The sequence below is a fragment of the Pseudophryne corroboree genome, unplaced genomic scaffold (genome assembly GCF_028390025.1).
Source record: "Pseudophryne corroboree isolate aPseCor3 unplaced genomic scaffold, aPseCor3.hap2 scaffold_818, whole genome shotgun sequence".
NCBI classification, from domain to species: Eukaryota; Metazoa; Chordata; class Amphibia; order Anura; family Myobatrachidae; genus Pseudophryne; species Pseudophryne corroboree.
This window is the reverse complement of record NW_026970397.1, coordinates 164008-179049: the sequence shown is the minus strand read 5'-3', so window position 1 is coordinate 179049 and position 15042 is coordinate 164008. Positions and strand designations below refer to the sequence as shown.

General features: G+C 34.9%; 1 non-coding gene across 1 annotated transcript; it reads left to right on the top strand.

Annotated features, from left to right (window-relative positions):
• The first annotated feature begins 2586 nt into the window (after positions 1-2586).
• TRNAN-AUU (transfer RNA asparagine (anticodon AUU)) lies at positions 2587-2660 on the top strand. The gene has a single exon. It is a non-coding gene; the product is annotated as a tRNA-Asn (tRNA).
• Positions 2661-15042: the final 12382 nt, after the last annotated feature.

Below are 15042 nucleotides of genomic sequence, written 5' to 3'. Positions count from 1 at the left end.
TAGTTTCAATCTGCCTACCTCTGGGTTATGGGCCCAGCATGCTTCCATTGCAGTACTCTGCTGCACATGTAAGTTCAAGAGATCCTGAAGCACTCACTCATCATGGGAAAGTACCAATGTGTTTCTTCGTTGGTTAATGGAAGAAACATCTTACAAAAACTCTCCAGATTATTGACTTTTTAAAGTTTTTCTAGGAAACATTTTAGATGAATGCTTATTAGCCTTTGTCAGTATGGACTTTTGCAAAGTGTCTCTGTGGCGCAATCAGTTAGTATGTACGGCTATTAACCAAAAGGTTGGTGGTTCAATCGCACCCAGGGACCTAATTGACCTTGTTATCAGATTTTGGTGATCTTTAAGTAGACAAGTCAAAATTTCAAACCCCCTGTTATGGTGTAGGGTACCTGGCCTTCTCTGATGTAATCAGAGTTAGATTTGATTCAGTGATTTTATAAAAACAGCTAGGAAGCACTATTTAGCAGTGGGTTGCAGAGAAAAAAAATATGCTGGCAGAAAAATCCAATTGAGTGATTAAACAGCTCTTTATTTTCTGGCTTTATTTTTATGCTAACAAATTTGTTCTCTGAAAAGTGTCCACAAAGCCAAGTCTCTGATTAACACCTTTGTAAGGATGGTTTTTCACCTATTACTAAATTAAACTTGCTTCATTGGAAAGGCAGCAAGATGCATCCTCATTTCAATGTCTACTGAAATAATACAGGTTGACACCAGGAAACATTAACGCCACTGCATCCTTGCTGCTTTCTCATGTGGAAGTCTGTTTAATGTGAAAACAAGGTGATATCTAATTAGCACACAGGTAAGGAATTAAGAAAATCTTTATTTAAGGGTGAAGATGTTTCTCACAAAATCGTTGCCCCAATGCATCATTGAAATTCAAGCTGGAAAGATGATTTTAATATATCACTTGTACATTTTGTATTGCTCTTCTGGTGACAATGTAGTTTGTTTTTGTCAATTACCATTTTAATAATAGGGTAAAGAAAATGAAGTGGATTTTTGAAAGAAAACAATACTGTCAATATACTATTAAAACAAATTAAAATGGTAAAAGTTATTGTACTTTAAGTAAAAATAAAAGAGCCAAAATATCAATCCCAGTTTTGGATTACTTTAATTAACAAACAAAAAAATGCATATAGCAGAGGATAGTTTCAATCTGCCTACCTCTGGGTTATGGGCCCAGCATGCTTCCATTGCTGTACTCTGCTGCACATGTAAGTGCAAGAGATCCTGAAGCACTCACTCATCATGGGAAAGTACCAATGTGTTTCTTCGTTGGTTGATAGAAGAAACATCTTACAAAAACTCTCCAGATTATTGACTTTTTTAAGTTTTTCTAGGAAACGTTTTAGATGAATGCTTATTAGCATTTGTCAGTATGTACTTTTGCAAAGTGTCTCTGTGGCGCAATCAGTTAGTGTGTACGGCTATTAACCAAAAGGTTGGTGGTTCAATCCCACTCAGGGATGTAATTGACCTTGTTATCAGATTTTGGTGATCTTTAAGTAGACAAGTCAAATTTCATACCCCCTGTTATGGTGTAGGGTACCTGGCCTTCTCTGATGTAATCAGAGTTAGATTTGATTCAGTGATTTTATAAAAACATCTAGGAAGCACAATTTAGCATTGGGTTGCAGAGAAAAAGAAATATGCTGGCAAAAAAATCAAATTGCGTGATTAAACAGCTCTTCATTTTCTGGCTTTATTTTTATGCTAACAAATTTGTTCTCTGAAAAGTGTCCACAAAGCCAAGTCTCTGATTAACACCTTTGTAGGGATGGTTTTTCACCTATTACTAAATTAAACTTGCTTCATTGGAAAGGCAGCAAGATGTATCCTCATTTCAATGTCTACTGAAATAATACAGGTTGACACCAGGAAACATTAACGCCACTGCATCCTTGCTGCTTTCTCATGTGGAAGTCTGTTTAATGTGAAAACAAGGTGATATCTAATTAGCACACAGGTAAGGAATTAAGAAAATCTTTATTTAAGGGTGAAGATGTTTCTCACAAAATTGTTGACCCAATGCATCATTGAAATTCAAGCTGGAAAGATGATTTTAATATATCACTTGTACATTTTGTATTGCTCTTCTGGTGACAATGTAGTTTGTTTTTGTCAATTACCATTTTAATAATAGGGTAAAGAAAATGAAGTGGATTTTTGAAAGAAAACAATACTGTCAATATACTATTAAAACAAATTAAAATGGTAAAAGTTATTGTACTTTAAGTAAAAATAAAAGAGACAAAATATCAATCCCAGTTTTGGATTACTTTAATTAACAAAAAAAATGCATATAGCAGAGGATAGTTTCAATCTGCCTACCTCTGGGTTATGGGCCCAGCATGCTTCCATTGCAGTACTCTGCTGCACATGTAAGTGCAAGAGATCCTGAAGCACTCACTCATCATGGGAAAGTACCAATGTGTTTCTTCGTTGGTTGATGGAAGAAACATCTTACAAAAACTCTCCAGATTATTGACTTTTTAAAGTTTTTCTAGGAAACGTTTTAGATGAATGCTTATTAGCCTTTGTCAGTATGGACTTTTGCAAAGTGTCTCTGTGGCGCAATCGGTTAGTGTGTTTGGCTATTAACCAAAAGGTTGGTGGTTCAATCCCACCCAGGGACGTAATTAACCTTGTGATCAGATTTTGGTGATATTTAAGTAGACAAGTAAAAATTTCAAACCTCCTCTTATGGTGTAGGGTACATGGCCTTCTTTGATGTAATCAGAGTTAGATTTGATTCAGTGATTTTATAAAAAACAGCTAGGAAGCACAATTTAGCAGTGGGTTGCAGAGAAAAAGAAATATGCTGGCAAAAAAATCCAATTGAGTGATTAAACAGCTCTTCATTTTCTGGCTTTATTTTTATGCTAACAAATTTGTTCTCTGAAAAGTGTCCACAAAGCCAAGTCTCTGATTAACACCTTTGTAAGGATGGTTTTTCACCTATTACTAAATTAAACTTGCTTCATTGGAAAGGCAGCAAGATGCATCCTCATTTCAATGTGTACTGAAATAATACAAGTTGACACCAGGAAACATTAACGCCACTGCATCCTTGCTGCTTTCTCATGTGGAAGTCTGTTTAATGTGAAAACAAGGTGATATCTAATTAGCACACAGGTAAGGAATTAAGAAAATCTTTATTTAAGGGAGAAGATGTTTCTCACAAAATTGTTGACCCAATGCATTATTGAAATTCAAGCTGGAAAGATGATTTTAATATATCACTTGTACATTTTGTATTGCTCTTCTGGTGACAATGTAGTTTGTTTTTGTCAATTACCATTTTAATAATAGGGTAAAGAAAATGAAGTGGATTTTTGAAAGAAAACAATACTGTCAATATACTATTAAAACAAATTAAAATGGTAAAAGTTATTGTACTTTAAGTAAAAATAAAAGAGACAAAATATCAATCCCAGTTTTGGATTACTTTAATTAACAAAAAAAATGCATATAGCAGAGGATAGTTTCAATCTGCCTACCTCTGGGTTATGGGCCCAGCATGCTTCCATTGCAGTACTCTGCTGCACATGTAAGTTCAAGAGATCCTGAAGCACTCACTCATCATGGGAAAGTACCAATGTGTTTCTTCGTTGGTTAATGGAAGAAACATCTTACAAAAACTCTCCAGATTATTGACTTTTTAAAGTTTTTCTAGGAAACGTTTTAGATGAATGCTTATTAGCCTTTGTCAGTATGGACTTTTGCAAAATGTCTCTGTGGCGCAATCAGTTAGTATGTACGGCTATTAACCAAAAGGTTGGTGGTTCAATCGCACCCAGGGACCTAATTGACCTTGTTATCAGATGTTGGTGATCTTTAAGTAGACAAGTCAAAATTTCAAACCCCCTGTTATGGTGTAGGGTACCTGGCCTTCTCTGATGTAATCAGAGTTAGATTTGATTCAGTGATTTTATAAAAACAGCTAGGAAGCACAATTTAGCAGTGGGTTGCAGAGAAAAAAAATATGCTGGCAGAAAAATCCAATTGAGTGATTAAACAGCTCTTTATTTTCTGGCTTTATTTTTATGCTAACAAATTTGTTCTCTGAAAAGTGTCCACAAAGCCAAGTCTCTGATTAACACCTTTGTAAGGATGGTTTTTCACCTATTACTAAATTAAACTTGCTTCATTGGAAAGGCAGCAAGATGCATCCTCATTTCAATGTCTACTGAAATAATACAGGTTGACACCAGGAAACATTAACGCCACTGCATCCTTGCTGCTTTCTCATGTGGAAGTCTGTTTAATGTGAAAACAAGGTGATATCTAATTAGCACACAGGTAAGGAATTAAGAAAATCTTTATTTAAGGGTGAAGATGTTTCTCACAAAATCGTTGCCCCAATGCATCATTGAAATTCAAGCTGGAAAGATGATTTTAATATATCACTTGTACATTTTGTATTGCTCTTCTGGTGACAATGTAGTTTGTTTTTGTCAATTACCATTTTAATAATAGGGTAAAGAAAATGAAGTGGATTTTTGAAAGAAAACAATACTGTCAATATACTATTAAAACAAATTAAAATGGTAAAAGTTATTGTACTTTAAGTAAAAATAAAAGAGCCAAAATATCAATCCCAGTTTTGGATTACTTTAATTAACAAACAAAAAAATGCATATAGCAGAGGATAGTTTCAATCTGCCTACCTCTGGGTTATGGGCCCAGCATGCTTCCATTGCTGTACTCTGCTGCACATGTAAGTGCAAGAGATCCTGAAGCACTCACTCATCATGGGAAAGTACCAATGTGTTTCTTCGTTGGTTGATAGAAGAAACATCTTACAAAAACTCTCCAGATTATTGACTTTTTTAAGTTTTTCTAGGAAACGTTTTAGATGAATGCTTATTAGCATTTGTCAGTATGTACTTTTGCAAAGTGTCTCTGTGGCGCAATCAGTTAGTGTGTACGGCTATTAACCAAAAGGTTGGTGGTTCAATCCCACCCAGGGACGTAATTGACCTTGTTATCAGATTTTGGTGATCTTTAAGTAGACAAGTCAAATTTCATACCCCCTGTTATGGTGTAGGGTACCTGGCCTTCTCTGATGTAATCAGAGTTAGATTTGTTTCAGTGATTTTATAAAAACATCTAGGAAGCACAATTTAGCATTGGGTTGCAGAGAAAAAGAAATATGCTGGCAAAAAAATCAAATTGCGTGATTAAACAGCTCTTCATTTTCTGGCTTTATTTTTATGCTAACAAATTTGTTCTCTGAAAAGTGTCCACAAAGCCAAGTCTCTGATTAACACCTTTGTAGGGATGGTTTTTCACCTATTACTAAATTAAACTTGCTTCATTGGAAAGGCAGCAAGATGTATCCTCATTTCAATGTCTACTGAAATAATACAGGTTGACACCAGGAAACATTAACGCCACTGCATCCTTGCTGCTTTCTCATGTGGAAGTCTGTTTAATGTGAAAACAAGGTGATATCTAATTAGCACACAGGTAAGGAATTAAGAAAATCTTTATTTAAGGGTGAAGATGTTTCTCACAAAATTGTTGACCCAATGCAACATTGAAATTCAAGCTGGAAAGATGATTTTAATATATCACTTGTACATTTTGTATTGCTCTTCTGGTGACAATGTAGTTTGTTTTTGTCAATTACCATTTTAATAATAGGGTAAAGAAAATGAAGTGGATTTTTGAAAGAAAACAATACTGTCAATATACTATTAAAACAAATTAAAATGGTAAAAGTTATTGTACTTTAAGTAAAAATAAAAGAGACAAAATATCAATCCCAGTTTTGGATTACTTTAATTAACAAAAAAAAAATGCATATAGCAGAGGATAGTTTCAATCTGCCTACCTCTCGGTTATGAGCCAAGCATGCTTCCATTGCAGTACTCTGCTGCACATGTAAGTTCAAGAGATCCTGAAGCACTCACTCATCATGGGAAAGTACCAATGTGTTTCTTCGTTGGTTGATGGAAGAAACATCTTACAAAAACTCTCCAGATTATTGACTTTTTAAAGTTTTTCTAGGAAACGTTTTAGATGAATGCTTATTAGCCTTTGTCAGTATGGACTTTTGCAAAGTGTCTCTGTGGTGCAATCAGTTAGTATGTACGGCTATTAACCAAAAGGTTGGTGGTTCAATCCCACCCAGGGACCTAATTGACCTTGTTATCAGATTTTGGTGATCTTTAAGTAGACAAGTCAAATTTCATACCCCCTGTTATGGTGTAGGGTACCTGGCCTTCTCTGATGTAATCAGAGTTAGATTTGATTCAGTGATTTTATAAAAACATCTAGGAAGCACAATTTAGCATTGGGTTGCAGAGAAAAAGAAATATGCTGGCAAAAAAATCAAATTGCGTGATTAAACAGCTCTTCATTTTCTGGCTTTATTTTTATGCTAACAAATTTGTTCTCTGAAAAGTGTCCACAAAGCCAAGTCTCTGATTAACACCTTTGTAGGGATGGTTTTTCACCTATTACTAAATTAAACTTGCTTCATTGGAAAGGCAGCAAGATGTATCCTCATTTCAATGTCTACTGAAATAATACAGGTTGACACCAGGAAACATTAACGCCACTGCATCCTTGCTGCTTTCTCATGTGGAAGTCTGTTTAATGTGAAAACAAGGTGATATCTAATTAGCACACAGGTAAGGAATTAAGCAAATCTTTATTTAAGGGTGAAGATGTTTCTCACAAAATTGTTGACCCAATGCATCATTGAAATTCAAGCTGGAAAGATGATTTTAATATATCACTTGTACATTTTGTATTGCTCTTCTGGTGACAATGTAGTTTGTTTTTGTCAATTACCATTTTAATAATAGGGTAAAGAAAATGAAGTGGATTTTTGAAAGAAAACAATACTGTCAATATACTATTAAAACAAATTAAAATGGTAAAAGTTATTGTACTTTAAGTAAAAATAAAAGAGACAAAATATCAATCCCAGTTTTGGATTACTTTAATTAACAAAAAAAAATGCATATAGCAGAGGATAGTTTCAATCTGCCTACCTCTGGGTTATGGGCCCAGCATGCTTCCATTGCAGTACTCTGCTGCACATGTAAGTGCAAGAGATCCTGAAGCACTCACTCATCATGGGAAAGTACCAATGTGTTTCTTCGTTGGTTGATGGAAGAAACATCTTACAAAAACTCTCCAGATTATTGACTTTTTAAAGTTTTTCTAGGAAACGTTTTAGATGAATGCTTATTAGCCTTTGTCAGTATGGACTTTTGCAAAGTGTCTCTGTGGCGCAATCAGTTAGTATGTACGGCTATTAACCATACGGTTGGTGGTTCAATCCCACCCAGGGACCTAATTGACCTTGTTATCAGATTTTGGTGATCTTTAAGTAGACAAGTCAAAATTTCAAACCCCCTGTTATGGTGTAGGGTACCTGGCCTTCTCTGATGTAATCAGAGTTAGATTTGATTCAGTGATTTTATACAAACAGCTAGGAAGCACAATTTAGCAGTGGGTTGCAGAGAATAAAAATATGCTGGCAGAAAAATCCAATTGAGTGATTAAACAGCTCTTCATTTTCTGGCTTTATTTTTATGCTAACAAATTTGTTCTCTGAAAAGTGTCCACAAAGCCAAGTCTCTGATTAACACCTTTGTAAGGATGGTTTTTCACCTATTACTAAATTAAACTTGCTTCATTGGAAAGGCAGCAAGATGCATCCTCATTTCAATGTCTACTGAAATAATACAAGTTGACACCAGGAAACATTAACGCCACTGCATCCTTGCTGCTTTCTCATGTGGAAGTCTGTTTAATATGAAAACAAGGTGATATCTAATTAGCACACAGGTAAGGAATTAAGAAAATCTTTATTTAAGGGTGAAGATGTTTCTCACAAAATCGTTGCCCCAATGCATCATTGAAATTCAAGCTGGAAATATGATTTTAATATATCACTTGTACATGTTGTATTGCTCTTCTGGTGACAATGTAGTTTGTTTTTGTCAATTACCATTTTAATAATAGGGTAAAGAAAATGAAGTGGATTTTTGAAAGAAAACAATACTGTCAATATACTATTAAAACAAATTAAAATGGTAAAAGTTATTGTACTTTAAGTAAAAATAAAAGAGACAAAATATCAATCCCAGTTTTGGATTACTTTAATTAACAAAAAAAAAATGCATATAGCAGAGGATAGTTTCAATCTGCCTACCTCTGGGTTATGGGCCCAGCATGCTTCCATTGCAGTACTCTGCTGCACATGTAAGTGCAAGAGATCCTGAAGCACTCACTCATCATGGGAAAGTACCAATGTGTTTCTTCGTTGGTTGATGGAAGAAACATCTTACAAAAACTCTCCAGATTATTGACTTTTTAAAGTTTTTCTAGGAAACGTTTTAGATGAATGCTTATTAGCCTTTGTCAGTATGGACTTTTGCAAAGTGTCTCTGTGGCGCAATCAGTTAGTATGTACGGCTATTAACCATACGGTTGGTGGTTCAATCCCACCCAGGGACCTAATTGACCTTGTTATCAAATTTTGGTGATCTTTAAGTAGACAAGTCAAAATTTCAAACCCCCTGTTATGGTGTAGGGTACCTGGCCTTCTCTGATGTAATCAGAGTTAGATTTGATTCAGTGATTTTATACAAACAGCTAGGAAGCACAATTTAGCAGTGGGTTGCAGAGAAAAAAAATATGCTGGCAGAAAAATCCAATTGAGTGATTAAACAGCTCTTCATTTTCTGGCTTTATTTGTATGCTAACAAATTTGTTCTCTGAAAAGTGTCCACAAAGCCAAGTCTCTGATTAACACCTTTGTAAGGATGGTTTTTCACCTATTACTAAATTAAACTTGCTTCATTGGAAAGGCAGCAAGATGCATCCTCATTTCAATGTCTACTGAAATAATACAAGTTGACACCAGGAAACATTAACGCCACTGCATCCTTGCTGCTTTCTCATGTGGAAGTCTGTTTAATATGAAAACAAGGTGATATCTAATTAGCACACAGGTAAGGAATTAAGAAAATCTTTATTTAAGGGTGAAGATGTTTCTCACAAAATCGTTGCCCCAATGCATCATTGAAATTCAAGCTGGAAATATGATTTTAATATATCACTTGTACATGTTGTATTGCTCTTCTGGTGACAATGTAGTTTGTTTTTGTCAATTACCATTTTAATAATAGGGTAAAGAAAATGAAGTGGATTTTTGAAAGAAAACAATACTGTCAATATACTATTAAAACAAATTAAAATGGTAAAAGTTATTGTACTTTAAGTAAAAATAAAAGAGACAAAATATCAATCCCAGTTTTGGATTACTTTAATTAACAAAAAAAAAATGCATATAGCAGAGGATAGTTTCAATCTGCCTACCTCTGGGTTATGGGCCCAGCATGCTTCCATTGCAGTACTCTGCTGCACATGTAAGTTCAAGAGATCCTGAAGCACTCACTCATCATGGGAAAGTACCAATGTGTTTCTTCGTTGGTTGATGGAAGAAACATCTTACAAAAACTCTCCAGATTATTGACTTTTTAAAGTTTTTCTAGGAAACGTTTTAGTTAAATGCTTATTAGCCTTTGTCAGTATGGACTTTTGCAAAGTGTCTCTGTGGCGCAATCAGTTAGTATGTACGGCTATTAACCAAAGGGTTGGTGGTTCAATCCCACCCAGGGACCTAATTGACCTTGTTATCAGATTTTGGTGATCTTTAAGTAGACAAGTCAAAATTTCAAACCCCCTGTTATGGTGTAGGGTACCTGGCCTTCTCTGATGTAATCAGAGTTAGATTTGATTCAGTGATTTTATAAAAACAGCTAGGAAGCACAATTTAGCAGTGGGTTGCAGAGAAAAAAAATATGCTGGCAGAAAAATCCAATTGAGTGATTAAACAGCTCTTTATTTTCTGGCTTTATTTTTATGCTAACAAATTTGTTCTCTGAAAAGTGTCCACAAAGCCAAGTCTCTGATTAACACCTTTGTAAGGATGGTTTTTCACCTATTACTAAATTAAACTTGCTTCATTGGAAAGGCAGCAAGATGCTTCCTCATTTCAATGTCTACTGAAATAATACAGGTTGACACCAGGAAACATTAACGCCACTGCATCCTTGCTGCTTTCTCATGTGGAAGTCTGTTTAATGTGAAAACAAGGTGATATCTAATTAGCACACAGGTAAGGAATTAAGAAAATCTTTATTTAAGGGTGAAGATGTTTCTCACAAAATCGTTGCCCCAATGCATCATTGAAATTCAAGCTGGAAAGATGATTTTAATATATCACTTGTACATTTTGTTTTGCTCTTCTGGTGACAATGTAGTTTGTTTTTGTCAATTACCATTTTAATAATAGGGTAAAGAAAATGAAGTGGATTTTTGAAAGAAAACAATACTGTCAATATACTATTAAAACAAATTAAAATGGTAAAAGTTATTGTACTTTAAGTAAAAATAAAAGAGACAAAATATCAATCCCAGTTTTGGATTACTTTAATTAACAACAAAAAAATGCATATAGCAGAGGATAGTTTCAATCTGCCTACCTCTGGGTTATGGGCCCAGCATGATTCCATTGCAGTACTCTGCTGCACATGTAAGTTCAAGAGATCCTGAAGCACTCACTCATCATGGGAAAGTACCAATGTGTTTCTTCGTTGGTTGATGGAAGAAACATCTTACAAAAACTCTCCAGATTATTAACTTTTTAAAGTTTTTTTAGGAAACGTTTTAGATGAATGCTTATTAGCCTTTGTCAGTATAGACTTTTGCAAAGTGTCTCTGTGGCGCAATCAGTTAGTATGTACGGCTATTAACCAAAAGGTTGGTGGTTCAATCCCACCCAGGGACCTAATTGACCTTGTTATCAGATTTTGGTGATCTTTAAGTAGACAAGTCAAAATTTCAAACCCCCTGTTATGGTGTAGGGTACCTGGCCTTCTCTGATGTAATCAGAGTTAGATTTGATTCAGTGATTTTATAAAAACAGCTAGGAAGCACAATTTAGCAGTGGGTTGCAGAGAAAAAAAATATGCTGGCAGAAAAATCCAATTGAGTGATTAAACAGCTCTTTATTTTCTGGCTTTATTTTTATGCTAACAAATTTGTTCTCTGAAAAGTGTCCACAAAGCCAAGTCTCTGATTAACACCTTTGTAAGGATGGTTTTTCACCTATTACTAAATTAAACTTGCTTCATTGGAAAGGCAGCAAGATGCATCCTCATTTCAATGTCTACTGAAATAATACAGGTTGACACCAGGAAACATTAACGCCACTGCATCCTTGCTGCTTTCTCATGTGGAAGTCTGTTTAATGTGAAAACAAGGTGATATCTAATTAGCACACAGGTAAGGAATTAAGAAAATCTTTATTTAAGGGTGAAGATGTTTCTCACAAAATCGTTGCCCCAATGCATCATTGAAATTCAAGCTGGAAAGATGATTTTAATATATCACTTGTACATTTTGTATTGCTCTTCTGGTGACAATGTAGTTTGTTTTTGTCAATTACCATTTTAATAATAGGGTAAAGAAAATGAAGTGGATTTTTGAAAGAAAACAATACTGTCAATATACTATTAAAACAAATTAAAATGGTAAAAGTTATTGTACTTTAAGTAAAAATAAAAGAGACAAAATATCAATCCCAGTTTTGGATTACTTTAATTAACAACAAAAAAATGCATATAGCAGAGGATAGTTTCAATCTGCCTACCTCTGGGTTATGGGCCCAGCATGCTTCCATTGCAGTACTCTGCTGCACATGTAAGTTCAAGAGATCCTGAAGCACTCACTCATCATGGGAAAGTACCAATGTGTTTCTTCGTTGGTTGATGGAAGAAACATCTTACAAAAACTCTCCAGATTATTAACTTTTTAAAGTTTTTCTAGGAAACGTTTTAGATGAATGCTTATTAGCCTTTGTCAGTATAGACTTTTGCAAAGTGTCTCTGTGGCGCAATCAGTTAGTATGTACGGCTATTAACCAAAAGGTTGGTGGTTCAATCCCACCCAGGGACCTAATTGACCTTGTTATCAGGTTTTGGTGATCTTTAGGTAGTGATGAGCGAGGTTCGGTTTTACTCGGTTTTACTCGGTTCTCAAAACGGCATCTTATTGGCTATCCAAAACACGTGACATCCGTGAGCCAATAAGATGACGTTTTGAGAACCGAGTAAAACCGAGTAAAACCGAATCCGCTCATCACTATCTTTAGGTAGACAAGTCAAAATTTCAAACCCCCTGTTATGGTGTAGGGTACCTGGCCTTCTCTGATGTAGTTAGATTTGATTCAGTGATTTTATAAAAACAGCTAGGAAGCACAATTTAGCAGTGGGTTGCAGAGAAAAAAAATATGCTGGCAGAAAAATCCAATTGAGTGATTAAACAGCTCTTTATTTTCTGGCTTTATTTTTATGCTAACAAATTTGTTCTCTGAAAAGTGTCCACAAAGCCAAGTCTCTGATTAACACCTTTGTAAGGATGGTTTTTCACCTATTACTAAATTAAACTTGCTTCATTGGAAAGGCAGCAAGATGCATCCTCATTTCAATGTCTACTGAAATAATACAAGTTGACACCAGGAAACATTAACGCCACTGCATCCTTGCTGCTTTCTCATGTGGAAGTCTGTTTAATGTGAAAACAAGGTGATATATAATTAGCACACAGGTAAGGAATTAAGAAAATCTTTATTTAAGGGTGAAGATGTTTCTCACAAAATTGTTGACCCAATGCATCATTGAAATTCAAGCTGGAAAGATGATTTTAATATATCACTTGTACATTTTGTATTGCTCTTCTGGTGACAATGTAGTTTGTTTTTGTCAATTACCATTTTAATAATAGGGTAAAGAAAATGAAGTGGATTTTTGAAAGAAAACAATACTGTCAATATACTATTAAAACAAATTAAAATGGTAAAAGTTATTGTACTTTAAGTAAAAATAAAAGAGACAAAATATCAATCCCAGTTTTGGATTACTTTAATTAACAAAAAAAAAATGCATATAGCAGAGCATAGTTTCAATCTGCCTACCTCTGGGTTATGGGCCCAGCATGCTTCCATTGCAGTACTCTGCTGCACATGTAAGTTCAAGAGATCCTGAAGCACTCACTCATCATGGGAAAGTACCAATGTGTTTCTTCATTGGTTGATGGAAGAAACATCTTACAAAAACTCTCCAGATTATTGACTTTTTAAAGTTTTTCTAGGAAACGTTTTAGATGAATGCTTATTAGCCTTTGTCAGTATGGACTTTTGCAAAGTGTCTCTGTGGCGCAATCAGTTAGTATGTACGGCTATTAACCAAAAGGTTGGTGGTTCAATCCCACCCAGGGACCTAATTGACCTTGTTATCAGATTTTGGTGATCTTTAAGTAGACAAGTCAAAATTTCAAACCCCCTGTTATGGTGTAGGGTACCTGGCCTTCTCTGATGTAATCAGAGTTAGATTTGATTCAGTGATTTTATAAAAACAGCTAGGAAGCACAATTTAGCAGTGGGTTGCAGAGAAAAAAAATATGCTGGCAGAAAAATCCAATTGAGTGATTAAACAGCTCTTCATTTTCTGGCTTTATTTTTATGCTAACAAATTTGTTCTCTGAAAAGTGTCCACAAAGCCAAGTCTCTGATTAACACCTTTGTAAGGATGGTTTTTCACCTATTACTAAATTAAACTTGCTTCATTGGAAAGGCAGCAAGATGCATCCTCATTTCAATGTCTACTGAAATAATACAAGTTGACACCAGGAAACATTAACGCCACTGCATCCTTGCTGCTTTCTCATGTGGAAGTCTGTTTAATGTGAAAACAAAGTGATATATAATTAGCACACAGGTAAGGAATTAAGAAAATCTTTATTTAAGGGTGAAGATGTTTCTCACAAAATTGTTGACCCAATGCATCATTGAAATTCAAGCTGGAAAGATGATTTTAATATATCACTTGTACATTTTGTATTGCTCTTCTGGTGACAATGTAGTTTGTTTTTGTCAATTACCATTTTAATAATAGGGTAAAGAAAATGAAGTGGATTTTTGAAAGAAAACAATACTGTCAATATACTATTAAAACAAATTAAAATGGTAAAAGTTATTGTACTTTAAGTAAAAATAAAAGAGACAAAATATCAATCCCAGTTTTGGATTACTTTAATTAACAAAAAAAAAATGCATATAGCAGAGGATAGTTTCAATCTGCCTACCTCTGGGTTATGGGCCCAGCATGCTTCCATTGCAGTACTCTGCTGCACATGTAAGTTCAAGAGATCCTGAAGCACTCACTCATCATGGGAAAGTACCAATGTGTTTCTTCATTGGTTGATGGAAGAAACATCTTACAAAAACTCTCCAGATTATTGACTTTTTAAAGTTTTTCTAGGAAACGTTTTAGATGAATGCTTATTAGCCTTTGTCAGTATGGACTTTTGCAAAGTGTCTCTGTGGCGCAATCAGTTAGTATGTATGGCTATTAACCAAAAGGTTGGTGGTTCAATCCCACCCAGGGACCTAATTGACCTTGTTATCAGATTTTGGTGATCTTTAAGTAGACAAGTCAAAATTTCAAACCCCCTGTTATGGTGTAGGGTACCTGGCCTTCTCTGATGTAATCAGAGTTAGATTTGATTCAGTGATTTTATAAAAACAGCTAGGAAGCACAATTTAGCAGTGGGTTGCAGAAAAAAAAAATATGCTGGCAGAAAAATCCAATTGAGTGATTAAACAGCTCTTTATTTTCTGGCTTTATTTTATGCTAACAAATTTGTTCTCTGAAAAGTGTCCACAAAGCCAAGTCTCTGATTAACACCTTTGAAAGGATGGTTTTTCACCTATTACTAAATTAAACTTGCTTCATTGGAAAGGCAGCAAGATGCATCCTCATTTCAATGTCTACTGAAATAATACAGGTTGACACCAGGAAACATTAACGCCACTGCATCCTTGCTGCTTTCTCATGTGGAAGTCTGTTTAATGTGAAAACAAGGTGATATCTAATTAGCACACAGGTAAGGAATTAAGAAAATCTTTATTTAAGGGTGAAGATGTTT